Source organism: Pogona vitticeps, chromosome 2, assembly GCF_051106095.1.
Source record: "Pogona vitticeps strain Pit_001003342236 chromosome 2, PviZW2.1, whole genome shotgun sequence".
Lineage (NCBI taxonomy): Eukaryota > Metazoa > Chordata > Lepidosauria > Squamata > Agamidae > Pogona > Pogona vitticeps.
This window is the reverse complement of record NC_135784.1, coordinates 125,773,408-125,797,226: the sequence shown is the minus strand read 5'-3', so window position 1 is coordinate 125,797,226 and position 23,819 is coordinate 125,773,408. Positions and strand designations below refer to the sequence as shown.

Below are 23,819 nucleotides of genomic sequence, written 5' to 3'. Positions count from 1 at the left end.
ATTCAGGCCAGGGGCAAGAGTAAAAGCACGCCTTGCGCAACATCTACTGGGCCTCATGGCTTCTACGACGGCGACCTTGTCCCATGCTCGCCTCAAGATGCGTTCACTTCAAATCTGGCTGCTGTCCCTCTTCAATCCACTCCTCGACAGTCCAAACAAGCTTCTTACTGTCACCCCGGAGCTTGCACAGCAGCTTCAATGGTGGACTTTCCCACCTCACCTCTTGGTGGGACGTCCCTTCCGTCCTCTTCATTTGACAACTCAAGTCACTACGGACGCGAGTCCACTCGGATGGGGCGCCCATTGCCAGGGTCATCAGATCAACGCTCTGTGGTCCCCTCAGGAGAAGGGCTTGCACATCAACCATCTGGAGCTGCTAGCCATCATAAAGGCTTTGAAGTCCTTCCTACCTTTAGTGAGAGGCAGGGCGATTCAGCTCGTCACAGACAACACCACAGCGATGTTTTACGTGAACAAGCAGGGAGGAACAAGATCAAAGTCCCTTCTGTTCCTGTCAATACATCTCTGGGAGTGGTGCTACCAGGAGCACATCTACCCGGTAGCTATCCACATAGCCACCACAGACAACATCGTTGCAGACGAGCTCAGTCGCCGTCCCACTCAAAATCACGAATGGGAACTGGACTCAGAGATCTTTCAGGAACTCTGCCACAGGTGGGGAACTCCGACAATCGACATGTTCACCAAGCACTCCAACAAGAAATGTCTCCGCTACGCATCCAGGGCAGGACGGGGCCCAGGATCATTGGGAGATGCTTTCATGATCCCTTGGCACAAGGGCCTTCTCTACCTGTTTCCTCCCATTCCATTGGTTCAGAGGTCAGTAGTCAGAGCCCTCCAGTTGCAAGCAGAAGCAATCTTGATTGCACCTTGGTGGCCCAGACAACCTTGGTTCTCTCTACTTCTGCAGACAGCAATCGACAAGGTCAAGCTTCCTCTCATTCCTCACCTAATAACTCAGGACTCGGGGTCGATCTTCCATCCCGACCTCGACTCCCTCCAATTGACAGCGTGGAGGATATCCCGTCAATAATGGAAGTTCTCGACAAGGCAAGAAAGCCTTCTACCATCCGCCTCTATCAACACAAGTGGCAAGGCTTTCTCAAATTTACTACGGAACGGGGTTTACAAGCATCTCCCGTCTCTCTATCTACATTGCTACTGTATCTCAGGCACCTGTTTGATCTTGGTTTAACCAAGTCTACCTTAAAGGTATACACCTCAGCCATTGTAACTTTCCAACCCAAGGGATCTCAATCCTCCAGATGGTTTTCCCATCCGACGGTGAAAGCTTTCTTCAGAGGTCTGACCAACATGAGACCCCCTGTGAGAAGGCCATTACCTCAGTGGTCCTTACAGACAGTACTACACTCACTGGTTCGTCCCCCCTTTGAGCCAATGGCTACCTGTGACCTGAAGTTTTTATCCCTGAAAACTTTGTTCCTTGTGGCAATCACTTCTGCCCGTAGGGCTAGTGAATTGGCGGCTCTCCGGGCTGATTCCCCTTACCTCCAGTTTTTCAAGGACAAGGTAGTGTTACACCCAGATGTTTCTTTCCTGCCCAAGGTGGTGTCAGACTTTCATGTCAACCAACCTCTGTTGCTGCCTACTCTTTTTTCCGAACCCTCTTCAGATGTTGAGCGTACGCTCCACTGTTTGGACGTTCGTCGTGCATTATCCTTTTATATCTCAAGGACCAAGGACTTCAGGAAAGTCCAGAGACTGTTCTTGTGTTACTATGGCCAACGTAAAGGGACTGCTGCTTCGACGTCGACCCTGTCCAGATGGTTGGTTTCCACCATTTCGTTGGCCTATGAGTTGCAGCACAAACCTCTCCCTGAAAACCTGCGTGCTCATTCCACACGAGCTGTTGCTACATCCACGGCCCTGCTGCGTGGGGTAGACATCCCCGATATATGTAGAGCAGCTACCTGGTCCAGTGTATCCACATTCATCAAGCACTACAGACTGGACCTCAGGGCCAAGAATGAGACCAGATTCGGGAGGGCTATCCTTACATCACTGCTGCAGTGACGGCCCACCATCCTGTAAGTAGCTTGGTAGTCACCCATCAGTGTGGATTCATAGAGAACCACGTTAAAGAAGAACAGGTTACTTACCTGTAAACATGGTTCTTTAAGTGGATTCTCTATGAATACACACGACCCGCCCAACCTCCCCACGTGTCCGTCACTGTTGATTGAGTTCCAACTCTCTCTATGTGCGGGCACATGGAACTGGGGATTTTTGGCGGGCTGCACTTGCGCAGTGCAGGGCAACTCAAACATTGTATCTTTTCCCTCATAGCTCTGGAAAATTCCAAGAGGAACCAGCGCAGGCGCTGTTTAACCCATCAGTGTGTATTCATAGAGAATCCACTTAAAGAACCATGTTTACAGGTAAGTAACCTGTTCATATTCTGCCTTCTCTCAAGTGAGCTGAAAAGTGACTCTCCTTTTCCTACTTTATTGTCACTACAACCCTGTGAGGTAGGTTAGGTTCATGAGAGAGTGAAGGTTTGAACACAGATATTTGGTTCATAGTCCAGCATGCCAATCACTATACCTCAGTGACTCTCTAGAAGAAGGAAGAGAACCACATCCGTGATTCTTCTGTTTGGGAAGTCAATATTACTTTGAACCTCTAGTTCATCTCCTTAGCTGAATAATTTTGGCTGAGATTCTAAAATTCTACTGGAAATCCAGGGCTCTACTAGAAAAATCAAGGGGCATTTATTCTCCTTCGTATGTGTCTCTTACATGTAAACACTCCAATACAGATAGAGTAGGAAATCAAATGAAGAGGCAGAGTTTCTTGATCTTCTAAGTGACCAAAGATATCCCACCCACCCAGTTTTCCCTCTCTTTAACAGTGCCCGCAGGCGCAGAATTCTCTGAGATTTCTGCTAGTACTTTGTACTATTCTATTTGTTGTTGCTATGTGCCATCGAATTCCTTCCGATTTATGTTGGTCCTAACAGAGTTTTGGAAATATGTGACAAGTTCAAGGAAGTGGTTACCACTGCTCTCCCTTAAATTTCCCTGGATTTGAATCCCTCTGAAATAGCACCATTGGAGATTAAATGCAAAACTGTCTAACAGAACAGTCGGGGGGGATGTTAGTGGTTGTCTTGTGTGTATTAAAACTTCATAACGGCACAGATCACTCTGGGTACTTTGTTTGGCTTTCGGTTTTACAGTACACAAAATGCCTTGCCAGGGAAGTTGATTAATGAGATGAAGTCAAGAAACGCACGAGATAATCCCTGAGCCTGTATCTTAGATACAGTGTATTTTAGATATGCATGCATTGTAAGCAGAGTGATGCTCATATGGGGTGTGTGTGTGTGTGTGTGTGTGTGTGTGTGTGTGTGTGTGTGTGTGTGTGTGTGTGTGTGTGTGTGTGTGTGTGTGTGTGTAAGTTCAAGACATTGTGTCAGTGAAAAAAAAATCAGGAAATGGAGCATTTGGGTGTCTCTCAAGCAATGCTTGGGATGTTTTATTTTCATATTTTGGGATCACAGCCAGCCAGTACATAGCAAATCAAGGCATGTATGGAAAGGCACACATACATATGTCTCTCCATGTATCAGCAAGACCAAGCGGAAAAAGTATTTTACCAAGTAACTGTGTTTATTGTTCAATAATGCTCAAAACACTTTGGAAAATATTGCTTTTTCACTGACATAGCTTTTGTTGGCCTTTGAAACAATCAGCACTTTCTATTGGCCATATACTATGAATTGTACACTTGCCTTCACTGGTCTTCGTACATTAATTTCCCTATTAAGGCCTTTCCATACCCTGATTCCTAGTATCTTTATATGTTTTAACTAACTTTAAAAACAAAATAAATTTTCTAGGAAAAACATAGCATCATCCAAAGTAACGCTACAGACCTGTGCAAGAGATAACCTAGCATAATAACATGATCGCGATACTCTGAGAAGCAAGCAAAAATGTGATTATCACAATTAGTTAGTCATCCACCCAAATGTATGCAAAACTGCCTTGCACGTAGACCAGAATATACTGTAGATGTTAATGGCTTTCAATAGAAAGTCAAAACAAAAGATTAAATGGCAGTAGAGTCCTATATATATGTACTCAGATACAAGTCCCATTGCGTTCAGTAAGAATTGTTCCCAGGTGAGTAAGTGACTTATACAGTTAATGAAGCAGAATTCTGCACTAGGAGTCAGGAAACCACTCCTTAAATATCTCACAAACTTTTAAAAACCTATTAGGGTCACTGTAAGTCAGCTCCTACTTGATGGCCCATAAGACATACAAAAATAAGATTGCAGGCTTATTTTGGAAATCTCTGTAGTGATGACAGACATAGAAGAAATTGTTTGGTACGTCAACTCTTCTTAGATGTCATGTTGCAAACTATCTTGGCTTTGAAAGTATTGTACTGTTGTTCTTAGCATGAAGTTAAAATAGCTAAGTAAGACACAATTAGTCTGTCAGTGTGCAGAGAAGTCATCCCACTGAGACTATTCCAGAGATGAGGTGTTTCTAATCTCTAAACTGAGAAGATAATTGGGATTCCTGTCTCCACACTCATGTCTGCATAAACCTGCTATGTTTATCCATTCTGGGAGCTTCTGGAAGGCGAGACAACAACATAAAATTCTTAATTATTGCTCTTTCACTTCAGGACCTAGAGTGAAAAAGTATCTTAAGATCTTTGCCCCTGAACACATTCACAGCTGCCTGGGAATTCCTGTGAACAAAGAATGCTGTGAACTTCTGAACATTATAAGTGTTAAAGTATCTTTAACTAATACACAGGCTCTACAGTATAATATGCATCCAATGGCTACCACTGTATTTACTAAAAGCTCTTGTGTCATCCTTGTGGCTTTATCTGATTCATCTCCAAATCTGGTTTGCTGAAGCTCTGAGTGTGTCAAGCCTCTGGTTATAACAAGACTGTAAAATGCTGACTTGCCTCTCTACAAGTCCACCACACGTGGTAAAAACTTCCCTCTTGTGCTTTACACTTCCAACAAACATTTGACACTTCTGTATAAACCTTTGATAATTTTTATGGATTCATATACCACCTATAAAACATGTTATATATGTTTTCCTTAAAATTTACAGATTTTGAGAGCATTATTTTTCCATATTTGCAACCAATGATCAATGCCAATATTATGCCCTATATTTTGTGCCCACTTGATCATACATTATTTTACAATCTCGACTTGCATTTTAGTTTCAGCAAATAATCATACATCTTCTTAATTACGTTCTCATTTGAGACCAACAAAAAATTATCAAATACTGTTAGTTCTGTATAGAAGCCCTCTATTTTATCTTTTGTATACTTGGATTCCATTTGTGCTCTAGGCCACAAGTCTAAATATATATATTGCACTTCTGACTCTTCTTTGGACCTCAAATCACAATCCTTTTAAAATTAATCTTGATATCTTAACAATTTCGTTTCTATCCTAAGACTGGGTTGTGTAAAGGCCTCTATAGGTGCTACCCAAGTTGATATTTTTGGTATATCTGCTGTACACTCTTTTTCCAGGTCCATAGCAGGGCTCCTTCTTATCATGTGAATATTGAAACTTTTATGTTCTTTACCTTTTTATACAATAAAAAGCATGCCATCCTAACTGCAGATCATGTCCTTCTAAATTAAGTAGCCTATCATTATCTAGGGTTATTCATCCCTTTATCCAAATAGGCTCTACAGTATAATATAACATCCAATCCAGATGTTAATCCGGATGTTTTGCTTCTTCTCTTGGCTGCTAGATTATTGTTTTGCTTAATCCAGGCCTTTGAATGATTTTCCAATCATTTGCAAAGCATTTCAGGTATATGTTAGTTAGCAAAGATGGATATATTTCTTTTAGATGAAAATGACTACAGGCTGCATTGTCATACCACTGAAACCAAGTTTCCATCACATATGGGTACATTCCAATTGTGCACACATGTCGTGAGAATGACTGATGGTCAGATTCCAAAAGACCTCCTGTATGGAAAATTAGTGCAGGGAAATCATCCCAGAGGGAGACCACAGCTGCGATACAAGGATATCTGCAAGCGGGATCTGAAGGTCTTAGGAATGGGCCTCAACAGATGGGAAACCTTGACATCTGAGCGTTCAGCCTGCAGGCAGGCAGTGCATCACGGCCTCTCCCAATTTGAAGAGACCCTTGCCCAACAGGCCGAGGCAAAGAGGAAGTCACAAAAGTAGCGAAAACAGGGAGCCGGACAGGGGACAGATTGTATTTGTCTTCAGTGTGGAACAGATTGTCACTCTCGAATTGGCCTTCTCAGCCACACTAGACACTGTTCCAAGTTCTCTGTTCAGAGCACGTTACCATAGTGTCTTGAGACTGAAGGATGTCTAATTTATCTATCTATAATCCTTTGTAGCAATGCAATGTCCCGGATAAATGTAACATGGACATTATTAAGGTAATTAGGTACCCACACAACAGTGCTACTGAGGGTACCAACCGGATGGCCACACACATACTATGTTCCATCCTTACCGGAGATTTGGGGCATGATTGACTGCAAGTTAAGCATGGGTATTTGCTATGACAGTCCAAGCTATTGGGCCATATTTTTATTGCTGGTGGACTAGCCTGTGCTGCTGAAACTTTGCAGTTACCATTAAGCCTCTGGAGACCTCTCTCAAGCAACATTTGGAATTGTAGAGATGGCAGCCTTTTCTCTCAGCAGGGAGAACATGGTGGGTGTTTGCACTTATAGGACTGCCGAGGTAATTAGCTCAATAAATAGATAACAGGAGTTGTCCCTGCTGAGTGACTAACTTAGGATGAAAGTGTGTGAGGGAGGTCGAAATCAGATATTGTCTTTCCGATATAAAATTAAAGCAATTGATCAGTTGGCCCTGCTGGAATTAAACAAAAGGCAAAAGAAAACAGAAAAGTTAACATCTAGACCTGGCCAAGTGGAAATGCCTAAGATTTCATTGCAACTCATGGCACATTTTTATTGTACCAAGTGCATTGCATGAAAAGAGATTGTAAAAAAGAAGGCAGTGTTTCAGAGTTATTGTTGTCACTTCCATTTGGAGTCTTAAGTGATAGAGATGCATCTCCTGAAGATAGCTGGGTGAGGCACTTCATTTTCTTTTTGGAAGTAAATGAGAAAGATGCTTGTGACATTTCAAAAGAAGTGAATATGTAAAGTGGAACAGCAAAGCATTGGTGCTGGTCAGGAAGCAAGCCAATCGGGAAGCTAACAAAATGATCTCCTTGTTCAGAATGAAGAGTTAATTACGTGGCTGCCAGGTTGTGGCTACAGATGCCTGTGCACAGAAGGAGGGAAGTTTCAAAGGCAGAGATGACGCAGCTGTTCATAGTCGAGAAAGAAGAGAGCAAAAGCTTTTCCCTGTTTCCTTTTTGCTGCAGTCAGTTTGTATTAGATATTTGTAATATTACAGTGTGTTGATTGCCCCATGTGTCTTTCAGCATGCCTCTCCCACCACAAGAAAAGCTCTCCAGAGAGAGGTGGGAGATCGCTTCTGTCTTGTAACTTCATAGTATAACAAGATGGATTTATGAGAGTCCTTGGTTGAGAGATGGTTCTGAGATACAAAACAGGAGGGAATGTATCAGATATGAAATCATCAGGACCTACAGGTCCTGTTTCATGGGAGATAATTTCTTCCCAAGGTCAGAAACCATATTGGAAGAGGAGATGGCTCCTGCCAATGCTTTATGTACCCTTTTCAGAAATACAGTATATATAAAATCTTGATTTCAGTCATAAAAGTCTAAAAAGGAAACATGCAACAGCCAGTACTGGCTCATCTCCAAATAAAGTTGTGTCTCACGCTTGGGAGTACTAGCCACTTTCTGAAAACAGATGATTTTGAAAACAGAGGTGTAGAGATACTCCAGAATGTTAAGACAAGAGAGGCATTCCTTTAAAGCAGACACTGAGAAAGAGGTTGCTACAGGTTTGGTGGCTGTAGGTAAAGTGGGATAACCTTGATTGATTCATTATCTCTAGTACAACATGAACTGAAGCCATTCTATGGTGCATAGAATATATTGAGGTTGTCATGGTTCATAATTATGAAGATCTTGAAAAAGAGTGAGTGGAAATATTGTTGCAGAGTTTTGAAAATTTTGTTCAATACCTTTAGCTGTGCAGCAAAAGTGCTGGAATTTACAGAGCAGAGTAGTTATAAGTGCCCCAGAGTAGACTACCTCTTTCTCATTAACTGGCACTTACAGGATGAGTCACTCTGAAATATTTGTAAGTGAAAGAATAAATTACAGATGAACAGATGAAACAGGAAAACTGACAAATGTGACTACTTTCAATATCAGACTTCAACAGACTGTAGAGAGGGGAAGGACTCTGAGCTGCAGGGCTCTCTTTAAATTCAGAGGCAGGAGGGAACAATCGGTTAGTGCTGGATAGATTGACAGTTGCTCCGGCCCAGGAAGTTCCCTCCCAGTCAAATAAACTGCAGGTAACATGCGAGGTTGGAAAAAAAAATTCAGCATACATCATATTAAGAGTTCTTCAAAGTTAGATATAAAAGCTGGATGAGTGTATGTCTGCTGTTAATAAAATAGGTTTTAAGTAGAATCTGCACATATATTTCAAGGATTTTAAAAATGAGATAATACAGTTCTGATACTCTTTAAACTGGAGGTTATCATAGTTATATCAGACATTTAGAGTTGCATGGTTTCACATAGAAATGTGAATCTTTGCTTATTTCATCCCTACAGGGGAAAATGAAAAATTTCAAATGTATCTTTCCCACTAGGCAAGATTATGAAAGCTTGTGCCTTTTTGAAGCACTGGGTTATGGAAGGAAGTTTATTTTGTGGAGAACATACTGTATTTCGCAATGACCAGATAGGCGGGGTATAAATGGAATGAATTAATTAATTAATTAATTAATTAATTAATTAATTAATTAATTAATTAATTAATTAATTAAATAAATAAATAAATAAATAAATAAATAAATAAATAAATAAATGTTTACTGTATGTTTCTATCATTGCAATTATGTTATGGTTGTATTTTAACTGTTTTTGACTATTGGTATGCGCTCTGGTATAGAGTGCTGCTATTGTTGTTGTTGTTGTTGTTGTTATTGTAATCATCATCATCATATTAAGTCTAAGGTTTTTGCAGAAAACCCACGCTTTTTTCTACTTGTGCTGCTACCACCACTGAAACCACTCCTGGGCAGGAGGTAGAAAAGTTTTGGCAGTTGACCATTTTTTCAGCAGGGTGCCTTAATGTGTGGAGACACCCTTTGTCATCAAGAATAAGAAAATTAGTGAATATTCATTACATTGTTGTTTTTTTATAGCTTCATCAGCTTCAATCCTTCCAGGCTTTGCATTATCCTCATCTACTCTCCCCGTCCAGCTGTGTAAGGCTATATGGGAATGGGCCACTTTGTTCCTACTACAAATGCATTCAGTGCTGATGGTACTGTGTACTTGGTTCTCCTGCAGGATACTTTGGTTTATACTCAGTGGGCCATCTAAATCTTACATCATGAGAAAAAAAAACAATCAGCTTGCTTACTGTTTCTGAGATTATTTAGAAAAGTTTACATTAGTGTGTGGAATATTGGTTTGTGCCCATGATGAATTAATTGGTCAGGTAATTCACTTCAATTATCACTAGATCATGGTGCAAGACCATAAAGTAGGTGAAGAATAACTGACAAAAAGTCTCTGACCAATCTGGTCATCAAAATTGGCCTTAAATTGCCTTGAAAACTTGATCTTCAGAACACATGATAACTTTGGGTAACTACTATCTGTACCTTAGATGTTTATAAAAGAAGTGAACTACACCAGCACAATTCTGCCCAGAAGTTCTCTTTAAAGTTACGAATGGGAAGATATTTTCCCCATTTCGCCTGTTGACCCTGCAGCCAACCTTCAGAGGCAGTTCATTGTGTTTATATATCTACCATCAATCAACGTTCTTTTCAATTCCTGAACAGTCTATAAAGGGCATCTGGTTTCTATGAGAAAGATAATAAACAACTGTAGATCTAGTTGGTGACATTTCCCTGTTTTGCCTGGATTCCTGTAGTCCGTGAGGTGCAGAATAAGTTCTGTTCATGCCAGAGTTCAAGAAGATCAAAATTCCTCAAGTATCAAAAAGTAGCTGTCACTTTGTGACATGTGGAGTTCTCACAAAAGGTTTATTTGAAAACGCATATCGTATGCAAATGACATGTTGTGCTTTGAATCTCCAATTCTCTAGTTCATGAATCCAGTTCGGGATCATACAATCCTGCTGACACATGACAGACATAATGTCTATACAATATTGAATTGATCTTGGACGTACTTTGAGAGGGTGTTACTTGTTCACCAAAGCAGCTTGGCCAGTGGGTGGCACAGCCAAGCCTGCAGAGACCATCGAAGCCTTTTATTCTCCTGACAAAGTGCTATCCTAAAAGGAGGTCATGATTATATTACCAGAGCAAAGTAACCTTACCTACATAGGGTAGACCATGTGAAAATGGCAACTGTGCTGTCCATTTTACTTGTAACTGTACTTGGTGAGGACACAGCAGAAAGAAGAGTTATCAGCCACACATCTCATCTATAGCAAACAATGCACGTGGCCCCCATCTCATCTCTCTTTCCATGCCAGCCCCTAACAACATGCCAAGGATAACATTTTAAGCTTAGCCTAGTACAACTCTCATACAATGCATCAGCATCCATAAGTGACACTTTGCACCATCCCTTTGCCAGCAGTGGCACGTGTGTCAAAGAGAGAGGTTCACTGTGAGCTCAGATTATGAGTGAGCATGTATGGAGTGAAGACATTTTGGTATTGTCGTATTTATTCAAAATATTTTCATCCCACCTTTCTCCCCAAAAAGGACCCAAGGCAGTTTACGTCATTAGAGACAGCATTCAAAAACTAAAAACAGTAAGAACATAAATATTTAAAAAGAATTAAACAAATATATTAAAAACAGTAAATACTGTAAAATCAATACTAAAACATATTTAGAACAATGGAGTGCAACAATTCATTTAAAAACCCCTCTCAGACCACCAGTCATTCAGGCTGCCTGAAGAGAAAGGCCTTTGTTTGTGGACAAAGCAAAGAGTGGTCTTAACTGTTACATAACAGCACTGATGTTACCTGTCTGTCATGGGTTTGGAGGGAAAGTTCCATCCTATGGGGAGTGGAAGGCGGGACATCAGGAGGAGGGGCTGTACTGTATAAATATGTGATGCCTGTGTGGTGAAGAGTAGATGCTGAGACAGACTGTGAGACACTGGGAGGGACGAAGCAGTAGCTGGGGAAGAAGAAGCTGTTGTGGGAGTCTGTGTGTCTGACAGGGTACTACTGTGGGTCAGAGTACCAGCCTGAAAGGTTCAGGAGTCTGTGGGTTAGCCAGAACTGATGGGTTCAGGGTCTGTGCTTTAAGTTAAAGGTTCTAGGTGAACCAAACTGTATGCTTGTGTGTGTGAGAATAAGCCACGTTACTTTATTTTATTCACCTGATTGTTTTATTTACCCTGTTTGTATTTAAAATAAACCTTATTCTGTTGTTGTTTAAAAATCCATCCCTGGTCTGTGTGACTTATTATAGGGAATGGTTGGTGGCAGCTTAGTAACTGTGTGATAGATCCCAGTAGGTCTGGGTTTGTCACATTGATTGGTGTCCAGCGTGTGGGATACGACTGGTCCAGTTGTCCAGCGGTCCAGCAAAGCCTTGGCAGGTGTGCCCAGAGCAAGGGGGGTCTAGTCAGGGACAGTTTGAGGCGCGTAGGTAATCTTCTAGGTGTACCTCACGGGGAGGTGCGCTAGTAGAAGAACGTGCCAACTGGGGAGACTTAGATTAAGGTGCTCTGAGGCAGCCTAGTTTTGGCGGGAAAACGCTGAGGCAAAACTGCGTAGCAACAGTGAGCTAGCTTGCCAGCTGAGAGGCCCAGCAGAGGGGGGTAGGCTCTGACTCGATACTGTTGCAAGTTTAGTGCTGAGGAACAGCAGCAATCTCTAGGGAGAGCTGGTTCTGAGGCAAAAAGGAAAAAAGTGGTCGTTTTATTTTGAGGCTTGACTTTTAAAGCAGCCTGTTCTGAGGGGGGATTATGCCCTTGACTCGAAGCCAAGTAACAGAAATGAGTGAAGTGAAAGACCCCCAGATTGACCAAGGTTCTGAGGATGAATTTGGCTCAGTGCAAGGTGACAGCACAGGAGAGCAGGACCCAGAACTCAGAAAATTGATCCTAGCCCAACAGCATGAACTGAGGGTGAGGGAAATGGAGGAAAGGTTAGAGAGAGCGAGAATGGAGAGGGAAGAAAGAATGGAGAGAGAGAGAATGGCGTTTGAATTAAGAAAACTGGAACTGATGAACCAGAACAATAATAACAATAGGGATTCTGAGGGAGGCCAATTGTCTAAGGCTGACCTGAAGAAATTCCCTGTGTACCACAAGGGAGATTGTCCTGAGGTGTTCTTTTCCTTAGTGGAAAGAGCGTTTGTGGACTTCTCAGTGAGGGAAACTGAGAAGATGACCATCATGCGATCTTTAATCAGTGGTAGCCTGGCTGAGGTTTATGCCGAGATGCCTGAGGGACTGATGAAAGATTTTGCAGAGTTTAAAAAACTGGTTTTTGCCAGACATGGGATAAATGCAGAGCAGCTGAGACAAAGATTCAGGTCCCTTACCAAGAAGCCAGAACAGACTTTTACCCAAGTGGGGGCCCAATTGGTGAGGCTGCTTGAGAAATGGCTATCGCAGGAGGGAATAGAGACCTATGAGCAGCTTAAAGACTTGATAGCCCTGGAACAGTTCTATTCAGTCCTGCAGGGGGAATTGAAATTCCAGGTGAGGGAAAGGAAACCGACATCTGTGGCAGCAGCCGCAGAGATCGCAGATTTTATCTCCCAAATAAGAAAGCCCTTGGGTGAGGGGAAATCTGTAGGTAAACCCAAAGAAACCTACAGCAAGTACTCTCAGGGACCAGGGAAAAGCCAGCAAGGGGGAGGGGCCCATGGTGAAGGGAAGCCCTCAGACATGAAACCAAGCCCTCAGAATTTGGAGGGAAAACCGAAACAAGAGGAGAGAGAATCCAAATACACTAGAAAATGTTATTTCTGTCAGGGAAAGGGTCATCTAATCTCAGAGTGTGAAAAATTAAAGCAGCTAAAAGGAATGGTGCCTCAGAATTCTAGTGGGACCAAGCCAAAAGCTGTGTTCTGTGTCCAGAAAGAGCAAGGCTCAGTGTCACAGAGGGAGCCTGTTGCCATGGCTACTCAGTCTGGGACAGCTGCCTCTGCTGATCAGGCTGAGGAAAATGGTCCTCTTCTGGAGGTAAAGCGCTGCTTGCTGGTAAAAACAGATTCTCAGTTGTTTGAGACAGCCGGGGTGGACGTAGGAATACTTGACCGTCAGTATAGGGGGCTGCGGGACACTTGTTCCCAGGTAACCCTGTGCCATCCAGATATTATTCCTAGGGAGTTTATAATCCCAAATGAGAGCATGAAGGTGGCAGGGATTGAGGGGCAGATAATCTCTCTGCCAGTAGCAGAGGTACCTGTCAACTTTCAAGGCTGGAGGGGAGATTGGCGGATAGCGATTTCATCGACTCTGCCAGCAGCCGTGCTCGTGGGAAATGACCTGGCTGAACATGTGAAACGGGTGCTAGTGATTACACGCTCACAAGCCACCACGGGGACAGTTCAGGGGGGTAATGATGAGCCAGAGACGGAAGCAGGTGGGGGGAGTTCAGAAGCTGTGGTGGAAACCTTAACCACAGACAGCAGATTTGGACAGGAGCAAAAGGCAGACGCCACTCTCCAAAAGTGTTTTGAACAGGTGACTGACGCCCAGCTAACACCTGAGACCCCAGTGAGATTTCTGGAGAAAAAGGGGATTTTATATAGAGAAACCCTGAGGAATATCTCAAAAGGGGGAGATGGGATCAGAAGTCAGCTGGTGGTACCTGAAAAGTATCGCCCCATGATCTTACAAAGGGGGCACTCTGACATGTTTGCTGCACACTTAGGAGTCAACAAAACACAGCAGAGAATCACACAGAATTTCTACTGGCCTGACATAGGGAAGCAGATCAGGGAGTTCTGTAAACAATGCGATGTGTGTCAAAGGCAGGGGAATAACCGCGATAGGACCAAAGCAAAGTTGTGCCCTTTGCCTGTGATTGACACTCCGTTCAAATGCATAGGGGTGGATATTGTGGGACCTTTGCCCAAGGCCACAAAGAGGGGGAACAGGTTCATCCTAACAATTGTGGACCATGCCACAAGGTATCCTGAAGCCATACCCTTGACTAATATTGAAACTAACACAGTGGCAGATGCTTTGGTGGGGTACATGTCCAGGATGGGATTTGCCTCAGAGATAATCACAGATTTGGGCACATCGTTCACGTCAAAGCTCATGAAACGCTTATGGCAAATCTGTGGAATAAAGCACAAGGAAACCACTGCTTATCATCCGGAAAGTAATGGGTTAACTGAGAAGTTCAATGGGACTCTAATGCGCATGATTAGGGCTTACTTGGCAGAGAATCCAAACAATTGGGACCAGAAGCTGCAATCCCTTTTGGTTGCTTATCGATCAGTGCCACAAGCCAGTACCGGGTTCAGTCCATTTGAACTTTTATTTGGGAAAGGGGTGAAGGGGCCCCTTGATTTGATCGAGCAGGGTTGGGGGCAGATCGCCCAGGGTGACCCACAAGACGTTGTGACTTACATAGACACCTTGATGAATGACCTAAGGAGAAACCTAGAGCTAGCAGCAGAGACCCTGCCAGCTCAAAAGGTCAGAAAGAAAGCTTGGGATGACCAGGAAGGCAGGGAGAGGCGCTTTAACCCAGGGGAGGAAGTGCTTTGGCCTAGGCTCTGCAGAGAGAGCAAACTGCAGCTGGGTATCCCAGAAAGAAAATACTTGGGTCACAAGGTAGGGGGAGGAGTGATAAAACCCCTGGAGGCCAAAATAGAAGCTGTTCGTGATTGGCCCAGACCCAACACCAAGAAAAAAGTCAAATCATTTCTTGGGTTGGTGGGCTACTACAGAAAGTTCATCCCGAGGTTTAGCGAGATTGCGGCTCCGCTGACCGATCTGACGAGGAAGAAGGCTGATGACCGCATCCCGTGGGCCAGCGACTGTGAGGCGGCGTTCCAGAGGTTGAAGGAGGCGTTAATCAACTATCCTGTGTTGCGGGCTCCAGACTTCGACCGGGAGTTCATCATCTACACCGATGCGTCTAACAGCGGGGTAGGAGCAGTTCTGTGCCAGGAGGATGAGAATGGTGACCAGCATCCAGTGTCCTACCTGAGTAGGAAACTTCAAAAAGGTGAGAGACATTTGGCAACCGTGGAGAAGGAGTGTTTGGCCATAGTCTACGCGATCCAGAAGGCCAAGCCTTACATCTGGGGAAGACATTTTGTTCTGTGTACTGACCATTCACCATTGCAATGGTTAAAGACGATGAAAACCCACAATAGCAAACTTATGAGGTGGGCTTTGAACTTACAGGACTATGACTTTGAAGTGAAGGTGGTCAGAGGGTCAGTGAACTGTGTTGCTGACGCCTTATCAAGAAGACCTGAAGATTGAAGACGGCGAAAGAACATGGACTATATGTATATAATGAGAACAAAAAGTTAAAATGTACCTGGTTTTAAATTGGTTTGTATTAATAAAGGTAAAATTGATGTAATGCATATGGTAAATGTTTGAAATGCCTATTTGCTATGTTTAACTTGGAGTGTAAGTATATGTAAGTATTATCTGGTATGTATAAATGTTGTTGTGTATTTTATGCAGGTTGTTTTTTTGGTGAAAAGCACTTTTAGCTTTCCCCCTACAAAACAACTTTTAAAGAGGGGAGGTGTTACATAACAGCACTGATGTTACCTGTCTGTCATGGGTTTGGAGGGAAAGTTCCATCCTATGGGGAGTGGAAGGCGGGACATCAGGAGGAGGGGCTGTACTGTATAAATATGTGATGCCTGTGTGGTGAAGAGTAGATGCTGAGACAGACTGTGAGACACTGGGAGGGACGAAGCAGTAGCTGGGGAAGAAGAAGCTGTTGTGGGAGTCTGTGTGTCTGACAGGGTACTACTGTGGGTCAGAGTACCAGCCTGAAAGGTTCAGGAGTCTGTGGGTTAGCCAGAACTGATGGGTTCAGGGTCTGTGCTTTAAGTTAAAGGTTCTAGGTGAACCAAACTGTATGCTTGTGTGTGTGAGAATAAGCCACGTTACTTTATTTTATTCACCTGATTGTTTTATTTACCCTGTTTGTATTTAAAATAAACCTTATTCTGTTGTTGTTTAAAAATCCATCCCTGGTCTGTGTGACTTATTATAGGGAATGGTTGGTGGCAGCTTAGTAACTGTGTGATAGATCCCAGTAGGTCTGGGTTTGTCACATTAACCGACCAGATAGGCGGGATATAAATCAAATAAATAAATAAAAATGGGCCAGCCTGGCTTTCTGTGGGAGGGAGTTCCAGAGTCTGGGAGCAGCGACAGAGAAGGCCCTCTCCTGTGTCCCCACCAAGCACACCTGTGAAGGTGCTGGGACTGAGAGAAAGGCCTCCCTTGGTGAACTTAAAGTCTGAGCAGGCTCACAGAGGAAGATATAGCCTTTTTAATATAAAGCTTGGACCCAAGCCATTTAGGGCTTTATAGGTCAAAACCAGCACTTTAAATTGTGCCCGGAAATGGATTGGCAGCCAGTGGAACTGCTGTAAGGGGGGGGGATTATATGTTCCCTGTAACCAGCCATGGTTAGCAATCTGGCTGTGGCATTTTGGACCATCTCGGGTTTCCGAACACTTTTCAAAGGCAGCTCCATGTAGAGTATGTTTTGGTAATCCAGCCGACATGTAACTAGGGCATGTGTCACCATGGCCAAATCAGACTTCTCAAGAAATGGGCTTATTATATAAGATTATCTGCACTATGTTAGTAGATTTTGCTTTTCATTGCTGTCAGATAAAGATGGTCACTATAAAGTTTATCTCTTTAATGCTATTCAGCCATTTTATGGGAAAAAAACCCTCTCCTTACCTATATATACTTACAGTATATATGCACACTGTATATACCTGTATTTGTACTCTGGCCTTGCATTTTAGATTTGTATAGTAATTTCATATGGAAAATTCTAGATCCAGTCACAGTCTACAATATCCACATCCCTTGTTGTTAACTGCTTCTCCTTCAGTGGCCTCCATGCTTTATACCCCTGTGTTATTTAGGGCATGTCAGAGCATCTGATCTAATATTTGAACTGAATGCCTCTGGCACTGTGAAACAATGGGAATCATATGGAAGCCACCAGCTATACACCACCACGATTTCTGTATCATTATCATTCGCACAGGGAATCCCCAGTAGCATATCCCCAAGGAATGACATATTTAAGAAGAATCCAAACCACCTGTCTTCCAAACAGGACAGAATCTTGGTTTAAATCTCTAGTTCTGTGTGTGGCATAATAAATTTCAGTGGCTATTGCCTCATATTGCTTCATTATCTTCCAACCAATACGATGGCTGAAATTAATTCCTTCCCCCCCTTAAATTTCCTTTTTCCTTAACTGCGTTAACTTTTTTTCTATTCCTAATCCTGCTGCCTCTCTGGGCTTCTCCCTATATCTTGTTTTGCACATGTATCTTCTTTGTTACGCTCCCTTTACTGTCTTCCATTTCCGTAAAGGATCCAGCTTTAAGGAGCTACTTAAGTTTTTTATCTGTCTTTGCTTCTTCCTCTGTTTGCCTTTTTGTCATCTCCCTATGCTGTTGAGAAGCTTCTTGGCTAGATTTCAAGTTACAGTACTTCCGATTTCTGTAAGTGCTCTATCCCTTCTCTGGACTTTCCTATATACTGGTACCTCCCCATCCTTGCATAAGGAGTGTATGCAATTCTTATCTCTCCTTTCAAGCTCCTTCTAACAGTTGATTTGCCTATCCTTCTCCTTCCCTGTGTACTTCTTCCCCTTTCCTAATCCTCTTGCCTTTCATTTAACCCTGCAAGAGAGCCCTGTACTTAACAGTTCAGCTGTTGTAAAGTATATATCAAGTGTATGTTGTCAAGGTGGTGTGTGGGAAGGGGGAAGGAATAATATTGAGAACACATGCAGGAAAAGTTAGAATCTTAGTTAACAAAAATGTTATTGAAGCACTGCTTGCTGTAAGAATGACCATAAAACATTCATAAGGGAAAGCTGGAGATATTTTGTTTCCATTGTCCTGAAAAAAAAAAGGTGAAATCTAAGATGTCGTTTTGCCTAGTTTGAAAGTTTCTTTCAAAAGTGGAAGATGCATATATTGGGCTTGTTTTCTGGCCTGGCATTCTCTGATATGCTCACTTGCTGTTCACATTGCAAAAGGAAAGTCCCTGATCTCTCCACCCTTATGAACTTCCAGTATAAAGAGTAGGCAATTAGGGTGCTCCCAGTCCAGAAGGTTAATTGCCCTGGTTATTTGACACTGCCTGTCAATTTGACTGGCATTAATTACCTATGTCAGTGGAGAGTTCTATGATACCACACAACAATTTGGTAGCTATACATGGTATAAGGGCCTCTGTTAGTCCTAGCCTCATCTCCACCTTTCCACTAGTCAACAGAAGCTTCTTTTTAACCAAAAAAAGAGAGAGAGAGCTTGAACAGGGAGCAGCCAGCTGCTCAAGCAGAACAGCAACAACAAGGCAAGCCAGCAGGTGTAAAAGCAGGCATCCTCTGATATGATTCAGCCATTCAGTGTGTTACTGGAGAAGAAAACAAACTAACATACGTCTTGCTTACACCGGCAATAAGAACTGCTGTTGAATTGGGTTTTTCTTAAATAAAAGTGTTTTTTAAAATCCTGGTTACATGCCACAAACAGAAGTTCCTTTTTTATTTTTTTATTTTTGCCACAGGAATTGGGGTTTTTTTGATTGGACGTGAGGTATTTCACTGTGTCTCAAGAGGATTGTTTTGTTCATTCATTCCTTCAATTTATATACGACCCATCTGGCTACTAAGGCCGCTCTTAGTAGCCACTCTTTTAGCAGGGATGTCGAAGCGCTTTATTTCTAAGCATTTTAGCCTACGTGAATGTCCCCATTGGTGTAAACTGCCTTGCAATGGCTGCCTCCCACAGCCCCACTCCACTTCTGCTGTAGATTATTTCCCTCTCTGGCAAGCAACTTCTCTGGTCAGTTTCAACTCCTGTCTCCCACTTCACCTGGGCCTCATTTGTGTGTGTATGTTTCTCTCCTTGGCAAGCAACCTCTCTGGTCTTATATGATCCTACACATAAAAATCATGAGAAGTCATGAGGACCCATGTTTGGGACCCAGCTTTTTGTGATTTGGGATGACCCTACATATAAAAATCACGGGGATCCATGGGGGCTTATGCCTGGCGTGAAAACCCACAAATCCCAGAATCAGTGGCCGAAAGGCAGGCAGGCCACCACCACTACCACGTGTCTCTTCCCTCCTCCAGCCAACCAGTTTCAGCTTGTGTCTCCTTCTCTTCCTGAGCTGTGTGTGTTTGTGTTTTGTTTGGGGTGTTTGCCTTTCAAAAACACCATATTAAAATTCAAACACCACATGACACCATGTGACTCAGAGTTGATTTCAATTTATACTGATGCATATTCCAAACTGTTGCTTTAATGTAAAGATGCTCTAAGGGTGCAATCACACTTTTAGTGCAGGCCGGTGTGGTCTAAATAGGGTTATGTGAGGTCAGGGTGTGATCATTTGGTGTGATCCTCGCATCTAAATGGCGTAGGGTCAAGCAACCCTATTTTGAGTATCTAAAGTGGCTGAATGAGCCACTTCAGAATATCAGCAAATTGAACACTTCCCCAGTTCCACTGTTGAGGCAGTGAAAGTGTAATTATTATTTTAAAAATTGCCTCCCACTAGACTATCACTGGTGCACTGAATCACTTAGATGAAAGGTTTTTTTAAAAAAAAATAGGACTGTGTGCATAGAGCCAATAAAAAAACTGTCCACAGCCGTGGTTTTGATTGGGATGTCACACAAATGCACAGAAAAACTTTGTGTTAAATTCAATTTAAATGTTTCAGCACATTAGCAATGATCTAGCAGAGGCAAAAAAAATTGATATTAATTTCACTTCCCTGCCCCTCCACAGAACAACAGGGGAAGTTTTCAATATGCTGATATCCTGAAGTGGATCACTTATTAAACTATTTCATGATACTGGAAATTGACACCACAAGGAGCCTTGTCAGCTTTGACAGCTGCAAGGCTTGATTTTGGTCCATTCCCAGCAATAACACATGCTGGGAATAGGCCAAACTAGAGTGCGCCAACTCAAATGAAACAAGTACAAGCTCTTGACAGGAGCTAAAAGAGGTGTGGGTTGGGGTGCTCTGGGGGCACATTGATCCACTCTAGTGATTATGTCATGTTATTGCCAGAAAAAAAAAAGCAAATGTGTGATTTTATGTATTATGGATATATAGACTTTAAGGGTGGAATTAGCTTCAAGGTTTTTATGGCTTGCAATTTTATTTATTGTGATTAATGATAACATTGATTTTGTTTTCTTTGTTACATGGTATTACTTATGTATTTCTCTGTATGTATGTAAGAGTGTCCGTGTTTGTACATGTGCACTGTAAGTTACATCAGGACCAATTTTGTAGTGCAAAGTGACATGTACATCTAAGTAATAACAGCAATAATGATAATGGTGTCTAAATTTGCATCTATACATATAAACTCTTTTTAATTTTAAATATGTTCTTAAACATTAAAAATGTACATATATAAGAAATATAAATTACATCCATCTCTATAAACATATATCAGTTATGTAAACTGTAGGCAAATCCTCATTATAAATCCCCCCCTCCTTTTTTTTCTTAGCAGTGCACAAATGGCCACCTTAATCAGTTTCCACCTGAGGACTGCTTTAAAGTCTGTCCTGGGAACTACTGTGCTTTTCCAAAAGGCCTACTTCAGTACCAGCATTTGATTTCCAGAATCAGCATCCTAGTTATTACCTACATTGAAGGATAGAGGCAGATGATCTTTATATAGCAAGAACTGAAAATGACTAGTTCATCCTAGTTGCCTGATTTCCAGAGCTAGAATGGTTCTGCAGGCCACAGGGAATGGCTCAGACTTTGCACCCAACACTTGGGGGTTCTAGTTTATGCCCTGTAGCCCCTGCCACTGCCTAACTTGTTCTAGAATTTGTTCAGATTTTGGTGCCATCTGGCCTTTCATCCTATCTCTGCCAACCTGCATCACTGTCTTAATCCAGTTGGGAGGAACCCCAAGGAAAATCTAGACCAACCCCTTCCAACGCTGTTTTATAATGTTTTAAATTCTGAAAACACATCTAATTATCTTGGGCTCTTTGGCTTCAACAGAGTTCACTTAAAGTGTTGCTATAGGACAATGGTTTCCAACCTTAGGTAACCCAGGTGTTCATGGACTGCAATTCCCAGAAGCCTTCACCACCAGCTGGGCTGGCTGAGGTTTCTGGGAGTTGTAGTCGCAGAACAACCACAGTTGGGAACCACTGCTGTAGGGCAAAGATCTTATGTGGATTTTAGAAATTGTTTAGCTGGAGTCAGCAGTTAGATCAGGACATGCCGTTTCTTTTTTGCAGTATATACTTCAGAGAGCTCTCTTTTATGGTGCAGCCACCCAGGTGGATTGATAGCGAGACCAGTTCTGGTAGGTGGCTGTTTGCATATCTTTGTGAGCTACTGGCTTCAATTTTCATAACAAGACTGAATGCACCAATCTAAATGTATTATTCACTACTTAGCACACAGCATTTTAGCTCACATATATTGTCTGCTTTCTGAATTGGCAGGTAATTGGAAATTGCTAGCGTCCCAATGAGTTGAACAGTCAATCATTGCAACATTATGCAAAACTCATTAAAATATGTCTTTGCAACTAATGGTGACAGGCTGGACCATTCTAAACAGCTCTTGCTTGCTGTGCGGCTACTCGGATACCCCTCTGATTAGTTAGACTTTGTTTTCATAACTATCTACCATTGTGGAGATCATGTGCCCCTTTACAGTCGTATACAATGTACTCCCATCATTTTCTGGCTCCATGTTCTACCTCTCCAATTCAGAAGTAATGGCTGTTTGTTCCCAGATATCCTGAAACTGGTGCATATTTTATAACAATTATCTCTAGTAGAGAACACTTTTCAGACCGCAAAACGTTTATTAAAAAAATAAAGGGCAACTTCTGCTGGCTGTCCTTGAAATAGCCTGCAGCTGCAGGCAATGATGAGGTAACTCTTTGAAGACTGTCAATCAATCTGTCACATACACAAATTGTATAATCTGCATAAGTGGCAAGATACCATATCATTCATTTCCAAACATGAATCTGTGTGAACACGAAGGAAAATACCTTGCTTCTTCCCATCACTGAGAATTTGAAGAGGGGGGAGGGGGTATCTGTATTTCAGAACTCATTACCATGGATTAGTTAATATAGGATGGGCAGGGGGTACCAGAAAGATAGTTCAGTACTTAGGCTATGAACTTAAATGGTCTTTGGAAAGTGGGGCATTCTGAAGCTGGTACTTTGCAGTATTTGGACCCTGTGCATTTTTGCTTATCAGTAAGTCCGTGTCCAACTGTGTTCGTTTCTCAGAAGATATGTTCAGAAGATCCCAGCCAAGAAACCGCTATCTTTCACATTGTGAGATGCAAAACTAATCAGAATGGAAGTGACAAAGCAAGAAATGGCTTACATATAATGCATTACACTTTCTCCATGCCTATTTTACTCCAGTGCCACACTATACAGTAGCTAGTGCACCCCAGCTGGTGCATTAGCCAAAACAAAACAAAACTGACTAACAAAAAAAAAAAAAACCCAGTTTGCAAATCCTGTTATGTTGCAAAATAAATCAGGGCATGTATACTTTTGCATTAGGCTGAATGAAAGACATTCTTTCATTGAGAGGAAAGAATGCCAATAAACCAAAGCAGTCATTTGGCAATATTACACAATGCAGCTATAGATGTGCCCAAATAGAAGTAGTGAGTTCAAATAAGCAAAATCGAGAAGAAATCTTTAAATGTCTTCTAGGGCAACCCTAGGCACATTTAGTCATAGTAAGTATGTTTAGGACTGAAACTTCAATATGGATCATGATCCTATGAACCTGGGCTGAAAAGCTTTAAGTTTATGTTTAAGGATCTCAGATGCATCTGAAGTTACTTATTTGGGTGTTTGTGTTCAATTTATAATCTACAAGTAAATGGCCGTGAAACCATTTTACAATACACACTAACCCCAAAATACTTGGAAGGGAGTTGAGGATCATTGTTCTTATAATTTAATGCCTTTCTAGTGACACTATGTGGTGGTGTCTAGGATTCTGGGCATTAAAGGGTATAAAAAGGTGCCTGAACCGTGCCTATGGCCACCTGATAAGTGTGCATAACCTGTTGTATTCCCAACTCTACCATATGTAACCAGTGACATCTGATCAAGAGTATTAAGGTCTGCAAAAGCTTATGCTATAACAGATCTGGCAATCTTTGGGGAGCCAGAAATTTCTTAATCCCCTACATGGTGGAGGTAGTGTAAGGTGCTGTTTTTGCTTTATTACCATAAGGCCTGCTTAGGACATAATTGAATGCTAAGATGCCCTTGCAGAATACCATCAAGGATTGTGTAGGTGGCAAAAATGGAAAGGTTTTCATACAATTGTAAGAGTTTGGTGGGTGGGGGCTTGCAGGCCATTTCCCATTTCTAGGTCAGTGCAGGAAAAAGTGG

At 42.3% G+C, this 23,819-nt stretch overlaps 1 protein-coding gene and 1 long non-coding RNA gene across 4 annotated transcripts in view; one reads left to right on the top strand and one right to left on the bottom strand.

The window, feature by feature from the left end:
• SHISA6 (shisa family member 6) overlaps nucleotides 1–23,819 on the top strand; it is a 373,444-nt gene that overhangs the window by 154,952 nt on the left and 194,673 nt on the right. The window lies entirely within an intron of this gene.
• LOC144586892 (uncharacterized) lies at nucleotides 9,148–18,422 on the bottom strand. The gene is made up of 2 exons (XR_013541972.1): nucleotides 16,447–18,422; nucleotides 9,148–11,152 (listed from the first exon to the last, which is right to left on the bottom strand). It is a non-coding gene; the product is annotated as an uncharacterized LOC144586892 (long non-coding RNA).